The 13,235-nt window shown below is 32.9% G+C and overlaps 1 protein-coding gene across 1 annotated transcript in view; it reads right to left on the bottom strand.

The window, feature by feature from the left end:
• LOC118733389 (innexin inx2) overlaps positions 1-13,235 on the bottom strand; it is a gene marked incomplete at its 3' end in the record, with an annotated part of 22,542 nt that continues 9,307 nt past the window's right edge. Inside the window, 1 exon segment of the mRNA XM_036462756.1 lies at positions 1-16.

Here is a 13,235-nt window from a genome sequence, read left to right on the forward strand (position 1 = left end):
CGTACGAGAAAAGTGGCTGTAAAGAGAAGAAAAGAAATTTCAAATTGGTTAATTCAACATTTTAATGAAGCAATTTATTCTAAATGATATGGTCACAATGTATATATATATATGTAGGTAAATTAGGGTGGTCTAAAAATACACTGAAAAATCAACATTTTGGAATTTTTGAGAAAATGGAATAATGAGACCTCTATTTTTTATTCAGAAATCCCTCAGCACTGCCGCTGAGGCTTTGAAGTTCTCCATAAAAATATTTATTTGATATGGGGAGAATAAATTTCTTCGTATAATTTCTATAAAATTGTTAAAAATACATATTTTTTGACCGAATAAAAATATTTTCCTTCAAAAATCTTGCCAAATCAGAACTAAAATTCAGACTTAGCTTTTAAATTTTAATAATTTTTTTTTTCAAAACTTGCGTGATGTGGTTACGAACATATAAAGTAAATAATTTTGTATGGTTATAGAAATGATAGATTATCGGTTATAAAAAATACAGTGGTGGAAAAATAAATAGGGACACGACATTTTAACAAGTTTTGCATAGTTTTCTTTTGTTTATTTAATATTTATTTTTTTTTACAGAGGTATAGCCTCTTATCTAACAAAAACCATATAAATTCATATTTCAAACTTTGTGCAAAAATTATGAAAATTCTGCAAAATTGTAACTAAATTTTCAACCTTTTAACCAGATATTTTTAGTATGCAGCTGGATAGCCCTTTAAATTTTAGCAGAATAAAGTGTAAGTTTTAAGTTGCTCAAAAATCGCGTTGATTTTTAAAAAATTTTTTCTCGCATTTTCTTTCGTAAACAGTATTGTCGACAATTTTTTTTTGTATGGAAAAAAGTGCCTAATACACTCAGAAAAAAAAATTATAAAAAGTTTAAAATTTTCAATATTGTGCGATTCCGCTTAGCATTGCTCGACTCACACGGTCTCAGATTTGCAGCAGAGAAAACCGAGCTAATACTCCTAACCGACCCAAAGTAAAAGGAAACTTCTACTATCCACAACCTTGAATATTTTGTTATACGGAGCGGAGATCTGGGCTGACACCCTTTAAAAAAAAATTGCCGTTGCAAGATACTTTCCAGAGCCCATCGCACAACAGCCTTAAGAGTAGCTTCTGCGTACCGCACAGGCTCCGGCCAGGCAATACTAGTTATAAGCGGAACGGTTCCCATTGATCTACAAGCAGCCGAACGCTAAAATAATGTGGGAGCTTAAGGCGCAAACCCCCTACCCGCGAAAAAAACTATATACTTATTTACGAATATTTACTATTTGAAATACTTTATTCTTGTAGTAATTGAAAAATGCAAATGATATACATATCGATTTTTCTCACAGGCAAATTAGAAGAATTTTTCTTTTGTTTTTTGTATCCAAGTTTACTCTAGTATTTCGCAAACGAGCACATTAACGTCATAATTGGCACACACTACAGCTACCATTATACAATATGTACATACATACATACATACATACATACATACATACATACATACATATATTCATAGTTATCACAATTATTGCTCCAGTTAGTAATATTGATATAACCGCTGTAATTACAGCTCATAATCACTGTTAACTATGGTTTGCTTTAAATGGTTCAAATGCATTGTTACAAACGTTCATATATGTATACGATATGTGGAAACAAAAACAATTATTACTTAGATATGTATGTAGGCATGCGCACTAGGGTGTCCCGTAAAAAAATTTTTTTGAGCTGCACTATCGCAAAAGGTATCGAAATTTGCGTAATTTTACACATGTTAAGAAAAAGGTAAAAAAATTAGAATTGTGTGTCATTTTGAGAAAAAACACTTCTTCGTAGAAATAGAGATAAAATCAATATTTTTCAATCTGCAAACTATTTCTCTTTAGGAGACTTCAAAGAATAATATCCAGTTATTTATTTAACTTTTTTTTTAAATATTAATGAATTTTTTATGGTTCCCCCATTTAATTATTTTGGGGATTTTCGGGACCTATAAAAAATAGTTAGTATTAAAAAATCGTTAAGTTAACAATTAGGTATTATTCTTTTAAGTCTCCTAAAGAGAAAAAGAGTTTGCAAATTGAAAAATATTGACTTTTAAGGATTTTATCTCTATTTCTACGAAGAAGTGTTTTTTCTCATATAAAATACGTGGAAACCTTCATGGTGTGGTAGAGCCCTCAAAATCACACACAATTCTGACTTTTTTACCTTTTTCTTAACATGTGTAAAATTACGCAAATTTCGATACCTCTTGCGATAGTGTAGCTCAAAAAAATTTTTTGACGGGACACCCTAATGCGCACATTTGACTACTCGTTCAGCAGACACGGCATATAATTAACGTTTAATAGATTAAATTAAAAACGGAGACGATCACTAATAAGAGAGCCGGTTTGGTGTGTCACTTTTGCCACTTGCACTTTTGTTCTTCTTCCGCATTGTTGTTGTTGCATCGTAAATGTCATATTAATTCATTTATCAGCAGCCGTGCTTGTGCGTAGGCGTGTATGTTTGCGCTGGGACATTTTTAGGGGCTTCCGCTGTTGATAATTTTCACATCATTAAATGATTTTTGCATTTCATTCATTAAACAGAGCCTACTGACAGCTTATACGGCTGTTGGCATACAAACAGCTGCATTGTATGTACATATATGTATATTAGGTACATGCATATGTGTATTGTATATATATTTTAATCAGATTTTTTAGAATTTTTTTGAGTAGGCAGATTTGTAGCCCAATCAATTTTATTATAATAACGTACAAGTAGCTAGGAATTACCGTTGATTTTTGGCAATTTTTTTCACGCAGTCTCTTCCATAGAAATTTTTTTTTGAAAATACTTTATATGGAAAGAATGCAAGACACATTCAACAAAAAAACTGACATTTTTTGACTAGAATTTGATGGGCTGAAAAACTGCAAACTCAAAAAAAATCTAGAAAATCTGATTAAAAAGTTGAAAATTTGGATGAAAGTTAGCTGAATTTTCGCGAATTTTCGAGAATTTTGCACAAAGTTTAGGAATTATATTTTAATGTTTTTTGTTGTAGAATAAAATTGGCGGAAAAATAGAATAAAAATGGTTGCATATGTATATTGTGAACAATTTGCAGAGCCAATACTTTGTTCCGGCAGTGTAAATATGTACATACATATGTACATAAATATGAAAGGGCCTATATACACATACATAATTTTTGCAGCCATTCCAATTGAAAAATCTTTAGAAAACAAACTACGAAAAGCAAAGAAAAAATGAAATGCAATGAATTTAGAAGTTATTTGTGGACATGTGCGTACGTACATATTTATGTATGTATTAGATATTTTTTTATGTACATATGTCGCTTGGCTATGGCGCTCATTGAGCTAAAATTGCTGATAATGAATGAAAGGCACGCAAGCGCGGCATTTGGAGCAAAGACATACATCTGTACATTTGTACGTGTCCCACATATGGAGCAAACATACACACAATCTAGCATGCCAAAACATTAATCTGGCCACAGCGCGTGTGATTCATGCAATTATTACTAGAAAGTGACAAATAAAAACAAAGAGTTACCCATTCATTCATGCATATGGTATGTACATTAGGTTGGTCCAAAAATGCATGAGAAAAAGTTAAGTCGGAATTATTATGCTCTCATCCCCTAGGATTGTTCTATACCGAAAAACATATACCCCTATTTTTTTATTTTTTTATCAAAAAATATTTACAGATCGCTCAAAGCGCTCAAAGTTTTCCATATATTTTATATGGGGAATAAACAAATTTTAGTAGAAATGGTATAAAATTTTTGAAAATCAATATTTTTCGATCGGAAAACTCTGTTTCTCTGCTGAAGGTTCCCTATAATAATACCAAATTGTTTATTTAACCATTTTTCCATAGTAGCTATAATTTATAGGACCATCAAAAATCTCCAAAAACCCCAAAAAAATGCAATGGGGGCACCAATAAAAATCGTTGGTACTAAAAAATTGTTAAATTAACAATTGGGTATTATTATTGGATGTCTCTTGAAGAGAACCAGAGTTTTCCGATCGAAAAATATCGATTTTCAAGAATTCTATACCATTTCTATGAAAATTAGTTTTTTCCCCACATAAAATACATGGAAAACTTTGGGCGCTTTGAGCGACCTCTTAAATATTTTTTTTTCCAAATTAAAAAAATATGGGTTTATTTTTTTCCGTCATAGAACAATCCTAGGGGGTTAGAGCATTAAAATTCCGACTTTACTCTGTTTGGACCAACCTAATGTACATACATACACACGTATATCCGGCTTAATTTGAAGCTGACAACAAGCGTTTGGCTACTGCTCTAGATTATAAAAACAAATTTTGGAGCAGTAAAACAAACACTTTTATTAGCGCACACTAAAAATTTTCTAGCAAAAATTATAATAATCTTGAAAAATTATTGTCGAAATTAAACACAAATTGTGCATACATATATAGTGGTTTGCTATGCCCCTGCAAAAACCGCGACTATGTACTCCATGCATGTATGAAAAGAGTACTCTCTAAGCGTCAAGGAGTACTCCAAAATTAATCAAAATTAATCCCAGGGCAGGACCATATACTCCAGCTCTCCATTACATCAGAATAGCATAAAACTACTCCAACATATTAACAATGGCATTGTTAATATACTTTTTCGTTTGTACATACTTTTATTCTTCACTTCACAGATGCTTTTTCGCCATGGTGTAATAATAACAAGGTGTTGTCAGTAACTTAACCTCACTTTTTCGGCAGGTCTATTCCGGTCACGCATTTTAAAGTAGTAGAAAAGGTACTAATTATTTATTACTTTTAATCCGTTTGTGCATACTATTTCAAATTAAATGTAGGAAAATGTATAGTTACAAGCTTATAAGCCTGAATATATGTTTGTATCGTTAGCTCCACACAGCTTGGACATATATTGTAAGTTATGAAAAAGTAAAGGCCGTAAAATAAAGAAATTTCCTATAAGACTGTATATGATTTTTTTAAATAGATTAAAACACATAAATACCGATAATATAAGCGAAATCGTAATCTAACCGTGCTGCCGCTCTATTCTAGTGTATCAGTAGTCCATTTGGCTCGATATTATGACAATGCAGCAAAAGATATTTAATATAAAAAAATCGCCTTTCCATACGATTTTTGTGTACGTATTTTTCCTTTGATAACCACTTTTATATTTTATATTTTGAGGAGCAATTTTAAATATTAATATCGTTCTGAAAACACCAAGTTTTTCAAAAATCGCTATAAAACGAAATACTAAAATGGAGTATTTTAGATACTATTTCCCAACGTATAGTAGTATAAAAATTAAGATCGGAAGCACTGAAAATAAGCATGCCGATCTTGTCAAAATTACAACAAACACGTCGCTACTGACAACACCTTGTTATTATTCCACCATGCTTTTTCGCAATTAATAAAAACCAAAAACAAAAATAAATATAAAAAATTACATGTTGCCTCTGACGGCATTCGAACCCGAACCTGCTGGGAGCTAACAAATAACAGCAAGCCTCTCTACACGTGTAGCTACAGCCATACATGCTTTCAAAAGCTTAACTTCAATCACAATTCACCAGCAATGATCAGGTAATAATAAGCTGGTGCAGAGACACGAGTTGGTCCGCTACAGCATGATAGAGGAGCACTTTTGCAAGTACTCCAACATACCACAAATAGACTACATGGTCCAACTATTTTTGCAGGGGAAAGCATACTACTCACTTCACTTCAAGTTAATTTTCATCAGTCTTTGCCGATACTGAAGGCGCTTGCTTGTAATTAAAAGTGTACATATATTTTTTAGCTGATAAGAAAAACATACATAGAATGAATTCGGCACAAAAAACATACGCCGCAAAAGTATTATTTCGAAATAGTTCGCCCCGCAAGATTGCTTCGCCGTCTGTCCATGCCACAATTGTCACCAGACACATTTGCTGCACAAAACCAAAAAAAAAAAAAAAGAAAAACATAATAAAATGCTGTAAATTGCTGTTGAAAGCAGCCGCCAATGCTGTTAGTGTCACAATAATAAACACATATATACATTTGTACATACTTAGACTGTGCTACTGATGCGCAACCAAAAGGCAATCCAAGAAACAGTAAACTCGCTCCATAAGTCACTAGGAAAAAAATTTTGTCAAGTGTTTTGTAATTGAAATTGAAATGTCGGCGGGCGACGACAATAAAATGATCTCAACGAAATGCTTTTTTTCTAGGCTAGTTAATTTTTTTTCTTCGGCACGTTTTCTTGTTGGAGCGCTGGTACAAGTGTGTGCTAATACATACATATGTACATAGTAAGTATATACAATACATACCATATAGCTATACTCTTTCTGTGTTTGGAACATCATTAACTACTATGCGCTACAAGTATTCGTACAAGTGGTGATAAGATAAACAAAATAAACAATTCATATTATAGTTGTTTAGTTCTAAGTAAGGTTGACTAAAGAGTGCGACTGGTATTTCATTGTTGTTGTAAAAATAATAATTTCGTTGTTCTGAATTTTTACTTGCGCTTAAGCTCGAATTTCAAATAGATTTTAAGTCATGACTATGGTCTAGGTTAAGTAAGGGGACATTCTTAGATACATATTTTTTCGCTTGTGGAACATGCCTCGGTATTTCAAGCCGAGGTATTTTCAATACTTAAGGTGATGAAGTACGTTGTGGAAAATAGTTGGCGAAGCAGACATGTCTGCCGTGACAGCCAAGCTGCACCCAAATTACAGTATCTGCTCACCGAATTATGATAGTTAAGTTTTTTTAATAATTATCTAGTTTTCTTTTAAAATTTTGATTATTTTGTTTGCCTAACGCTCGTATCTATACTTTTTTTTAGCAGTATAATACTTTTTTTTTTTATTCCAAAAAGTGATACTGCCGCTATCGAGCCCAAAACCACAGCTTGGGGTAAAAGCCCGGCCAAAAACCTAACTAAAATCTGTGTGCCAAATATGTATCCTATTTTCTGGGACTAAGTATTCATTCAAAAATGCAAATCTTTAAACGCATTTTGTTAAAATCTAAGTGAGTATTTACTTTTCCAAGTTATTGCGCATACGCTTGAAAAAACACACATATAAAATTTGTTGCTTATAATTTTTTAAGAGCGATAAAGAGGTTTTACGTTTTTTTTTTCAGTCCAGCAATCAAATCTTTATAAGCGATCAACAAAACAAGTCTGTGTTATGATTCTCAACGATTAGCGAAATGAATAATAAAAACAAGAATGTTCAATCTATAATTACTACATGAACTACAAATTTCCACTTATTATGTTAATCATAATACATACTTATCTGATAACCAAAAGGTGCTGAAAATTGCGCTGGTTTTTTTTAAGAAATTTTTTTCGCTGAAAAGTTCTACTAACAGTTAAATTTTTTTCCAGTGATTAAGGTAGTAGGGACACGCCTCACTTAAAGAAACCGATCTATAATCTATATATAATCTCGAAAAGTAGATAAAGGTTAATTTAATCGTACCTGCTAAATTTTCAATTCAAAAGTTGACTACTCATCATTAGTTATACGGCCTTTGAACTTAAGTAGTTGTCGCTTTTATAGCGTTATGAAAATTATGTATTTTTAAAAGTACCTAAACAATTAGTTGATGCACATTTTTGTATATGCAATTGTAAAGAATAAATAATAAGAAATAAACTCTATGTATTTGAAAATCACACATACTATCTGCATAAATGTATGTATGTATGTATGTGTTTGTACATTCTTGATAAAATAAGTATTAACGCAGAGTTGATGAGAATACTTAACCAATGAAACATATACATACATACATAGATGTATTAACATAAGTGTTATATGAGCAAATCTCACGAGTTGTTTTTTTTTTTAATTTCACTTCCTCTTCTCGGCAGAAAAAAAACGCTAAAGCATTCTTTTTGCATATATTTCAATCAATAGAGTTCTATAAATAAGTATAATAAAAAATAAATGAAGTATTTGAAGCCTTAAAACGTTTATTTAGGCGAAAAAGTGCCGAAAATGCAGAATATCTGTTGCAGCTATTTTGTAATTTTTGAGATTTTACGATTTTTTTAATTTTATCAATTTTAGATACTTAAATATGTTAAAATTAAACGGTGAAGATGTTCCTCTTGCCGAACAATCTAGTGCAATAAAACTAGTGTGCTTCAAATAAAGAAAAAAAACACCTTTACTAAAACATGACTATGACTTGAGAAATTAAATAATACATATGTACATAAGGAATACTGTGAAAAAATCTTAAACGCCAATATTTAATTACCTTTAAATAATATTGCTTTATTCGGCCGCTGTGGTGTAGTGGTAAGCAGTGCGCGCTTCCACTCCACAATGCCTGGGTTCAAACCCTGGTCAAAGCAACATCGCAAAAATATAGAAAAAAGGTTTTTTCTTAACAGCGGTCGTCCCTCGGCAGGCAATGGCAAACCCCCGAGTGTATTTCTGCCATGAAAAACAGCTTCTCATAAAAATACAATCGCCGTTCGGAGTCGGCGTAAAACTGTAGGTCCCTCCGCTTTGTGTGACAACATCAAGGCGCACGCCACAAATCGGAGGAGAAGCTCGGCCAAACACTAACATATGTGTAAGCGCCAATCTATTATTATTATTATTATTATTAAGTTAAGGCGTGCGAGTAAACGTGTTAGATGACTGCATATGGTTACATACGCAACTACGGGTGTATAATAGCGTGGGCCGAAAATCCGCTTTTTTAGAATTTTCATTGGTAATAGCAAAAATATGGTTCATTATGCTCTAAAAACAATCTGTGTGAAAGATGAAATTTTTTGGTCAATATCTTAGGCTCGCCCAAGTCCATCAAAGCTCAAGTGCTAAAAAAAAAATGTTTTAGCTTAATACGATTCTTCTACAAAAACGACCATATACCAAATCATGTAGGACTAATACTTTCGAAGATACTCGAAATTTTAGTAATAAAAACGTATTAATTATTGTATTTATTAGTTTTTAGTTTTTGAGCACATTGAAGGTTGATGGACATGGGCGAGCCTAGGATACGGACCAAACATTTTCACATTTCACACAGATTTATTTTAGTGCATAATGAAAAATATTTTTGCTATTATCAATCAAAGTTCTAAAAAAGCGGATTTTCGGCCCACGCTAGTGTATAAATAAAATGTGTTTTTGTTTTCAAACTAACTACCTACGATGAAGGTAAAAATACACCTTTCCGAAAAATCTTAATTTATAACTTTTTTAATTGATGCCGGGCAATAAGTAGATCTTTTTAGTAATCAGATTTGAAAAAATTTATAATCCACATCTTTATGATTGTTTCAATTTATTGTGTTTTTTTTTAGGTTTTATTATTTCGCAGTTATTCATATTTATAAGAACCGGTAGAAGTTTAGTTCGGGGAGTACTTAAGTGAACGCGTTTTTCTATTTTTTCTCATTATATAAAACAAAGCCAAAATTAAAATCATGTGTGCGAAACATCTTCCTCTTAGATTAATTTTTGGCAAATATTTTTTTATTCAATATTATATATATTCACCAACTGGAAAACTACTTTTTAACTGTAATAATTTTATTATATCTGTACGATCCACAAGCAGTTACACACACATATATTTCCGAGTCTGATTTCTTAGTTGTGCCTTTTTGGAAAAGCGTGTGCGATATTTTATTACAGCAATTCGAGAATTCAATTATTGGAATGCTTAACGACAAAGGGCATTTACATAGTGAGTCATTACATGAACAATTCTATAGTCACGTATGAAACGAATCCGGATTTTAGTTAGTACGAAAGACTGAAAATTCAGTATAATACTTTAATTTGTTTGTGGTTTTTTTTTGTTTTTAATATTTCGAAATGTATTTGCCAATTCCGAAATGACGACCTCCGTAGACGGTATTAATATAAGCTGCCGGACGTCTTTTTTAACCGACTTCAAAAAAGGGTTGGTTTCCAATTCGAGGGAATATTATTTTATGTACATTTGTTACCGAATAACTTTGGACCACGTGGGCCGATTTCGAGTATTCTTTTTTATCAGAAAGGCGGTACCTCAAGAATAGTCCCATACTAATTTGGTTTAGATCCGATCATTGGATTATGAAGAAGTTAACGGTACTCTTAAATTTTTATATGAGAATTGAAATCGGTTTTATTTTTTGCTTAAAAATTGTTATAATAATATTTTGGCGCATACACATTTGATGTCGTTACACAAATATATTTACCTACAATTTTAACCACGCCTTCGAACGGCAAATCAATTTTATGCTAAGCTTTTCATGGCTATAGTACGCTTGGAGGTTTGCCATTTTCTACCGAGCGGCGACCGAACAATTTTTTCTAAGTTAGATGTTGCCAGGGATCGAACCGACGACCTAGTACGCAACTCTAACCACTCAGCCTTACCTTTCATAAATTGAGAAGGAAATAGTGAGCTCAAAGAAAATAAAAATCCAAATCCATTTTTATCAAGTTTTGCTTTAAAGTTAGTCTAAGTACAAAATTTGAACCGAATCATAGACCATCGCGCAGAAAATCATAACTTCTTTGTTACGATTTACCAAATACCTGCATTTCAGTTGTTACTAATATAAATTTCCAGTTTATTGAACTATTGGTGAAAGCACACTATTATTCAAATTTATTTCCAGTTTATGGAGAAAAGACACACATATGGCCATATATACATATAACGCCTACGCAACTAAATTTTTTAATGGGGGGAACCTGTTCTCCGAAACTTGTTAACAAGAAAAGAATGAGTTTATTATACCCAAAGAACGAAAATTCATAATTAAGAAATACTAAAAAATAAATCTGCCCTCATGCTCACACCTTCGCTTATTAATGACATTTTGTTTTTTAAACAAAGCTGCAAAATAAGTATGTAAGTGCGATTTACAAGCTGTTGAGGCTCATAAGGCGTAAGCGGTTCGAAAAATTCAGCGGCGCTACTACTGTTGCGCTGGCTTACCTGAAGACGAGCTGGCTGGGCTGCTAAATACAGGTAGCTGAACACTTGATACCCAACGAATCCTACTTGTGGTATAGACGGGGAAAAAAGTTGTACATACATACATATATGTATGTATATCTATATATATAAAAATGGTGCGAAAAATGTATAGTAATTCATCAATTGAGAACGGTTGGGCCGATTCGGCTAAATTTTTTTTTCAGTTGGTCGCAATTGCCAGGAGAAGGTTTTTACGAAAGAAAATTTTGGGAAAACCCTCCGGTGGACCAGGGACCGATCTATTCGAAAAAATCGTATTCATGGTCCGATTTGCTTAAAATTTGATACTTAGGTAGCTTTTTGCCTAGATTAGCACATAGGATGCTTTTTTTCCGGGAAGTGGACCAGGGACCGATTTATTCGAAAAAATCGTATTTATCGTCCGATTTGCTTAAAATTTGGTGCGTAGGTAGGTTTTTGCCCAGATTAGCATATAGGATATTTTTTCCCCGAGAAGTGGACCAGGGACCGATCTATTCGAAAAAATCGTAGTTATGGTCCGATTTGCTTAAAATTTGGTAGATTAGCATATAAGATTCTAGCAAGCCCAACTAAATCGGCGGCCGATAAAGTCCGTGGTGTGCGATGGATCTAAAACATTTGAAACAAGAAATATTGCAGTCACATATTCGTTTTTAAGATTTTTATTCATGTGATTAGTAGTGGCTAGAACGTATGTATGTATTAAATACATATATCTATATATATAAAAATGGTGTGAAAAATGTATAGTAATTCATCAATTGAGAACGGTTGGGCCGAAAATTGATTTTTTTGTATGGAATTTTTTGTGCAATTAGTTCGGGATGGCTTTCGAATGGTAAAATAGAAAATTCTGGAAAAGTCGGAAAAATCCAGAAGAACGAGAAATATTTGAATTTTTTCGACGCAATTTTGTATTTTATCGCATGATTTGATGATTTTGGACAATGTTAAGATGGAAAATTCGTTATGAAGCTTGGAAAATTTCGGGTAATTGTGATATTCATTGCGAACATGAATCAATTGGGAACAATTTTCTCCTCAATATGTTTCATAACCGATTCGAATGGTTGCTGCTTTTTTGGAAAGGTGTTTAGAAGGAATGCACAAAGTTTTAATTTTTCCGATATGTGCTGCAGGGGTCGAGCTACGCTAATGCATTTGGTACGTAGGTAGCCTTTTGCCTAAATTAGCATAATGGATCCATTTTTCCCGTTAAGTGGGCCAGGGACCGATCTATTCGAAAAAGTCTTATTTATGGTCCGCTTTGCTTGAAATTTGGCACGTAGGTAGCGTATGGTCCGGGTTAAAATATAGGATACTTTTTCTAATAGGTGGACCAGATACCGATCTATTGGAAAAAATGTTATTTATGGTACGATTTGCTTGAAACTTGGCACGTAGGTAGCTTATTGTCAGGGTTAAAATATTGGATACTCTTTTTCTGATAGTTGCACAAGGGACCGATCTATTCCAAAAATTCTTATTTATGGTATGATTTGCTTGAAATTCGATACCCGTATTATAGATATGCGTAAAATAGAATTGAGTCATTGTTTTACAGTTCGAAAGGTGTTTGAAGGCGCCGCAAACATGCAGGTATTGGCTATTTAACAATAGTTATTACACACGCCACAAAAATAGAAACAAATTTGATGCAGCTAATGTTAACGCTATTTTTGACGTAAGCATAAAGTTTTAAGAAAAACAAGGTCAGTGTCAAAGAATAACGATTTTGTAATATCTAAGAAGCTCTAGCAAAGAAACACAGGGTGGTAGAACCTCCCACTTAGGCTTAGATTAAAGAAAGAAAATCTCAGCTACTATCCCTGCAAATTCCTGCACCTTTGCTTGATGGTCACTTATAGTTATTTGTTGAACAGGAAAAACTGATTTTGGGAAGTTTGAGTACCTACCGCAATTAAGAAACATTCCACTTAGGCTTAAATTAAGGCTTGGACTTCTGACTTCAATCCCTGAAAATACCATTCCTGCACCTTGACCCTGCGGTCCTTGCTTTACGTTGACTAAACAGAATGTGGATCAATGATACTCACCAGTTTGGAAATTGCCACCAACCAGACTATACAGATTCAAGAACGATTCACTATCGAGCCTCAAGGATTTATTCCCGGTATAACGCTTTCATCAGGTTATTTAAGACGGTAATGTAGG

The sequence above is a fragment of the Rhagoletis pomonella genome, unplaced genomic scaffold (assembly GCF_013731165.1).
Source record: "Rhagoletis pomonella isolate Grant_MI unplaced genomic scaffold, Rhpom_1.0 Rhpom_scaffold_00002, whole genome shotgun sequence".
In the NCBI taxonomy this organism is placed as follows: Eukaryota; Metazoa; Arthropoda; class Insecta; order Diptera; family Tephritidae; genus Rhagoletis; species Rhagoletis pomonella.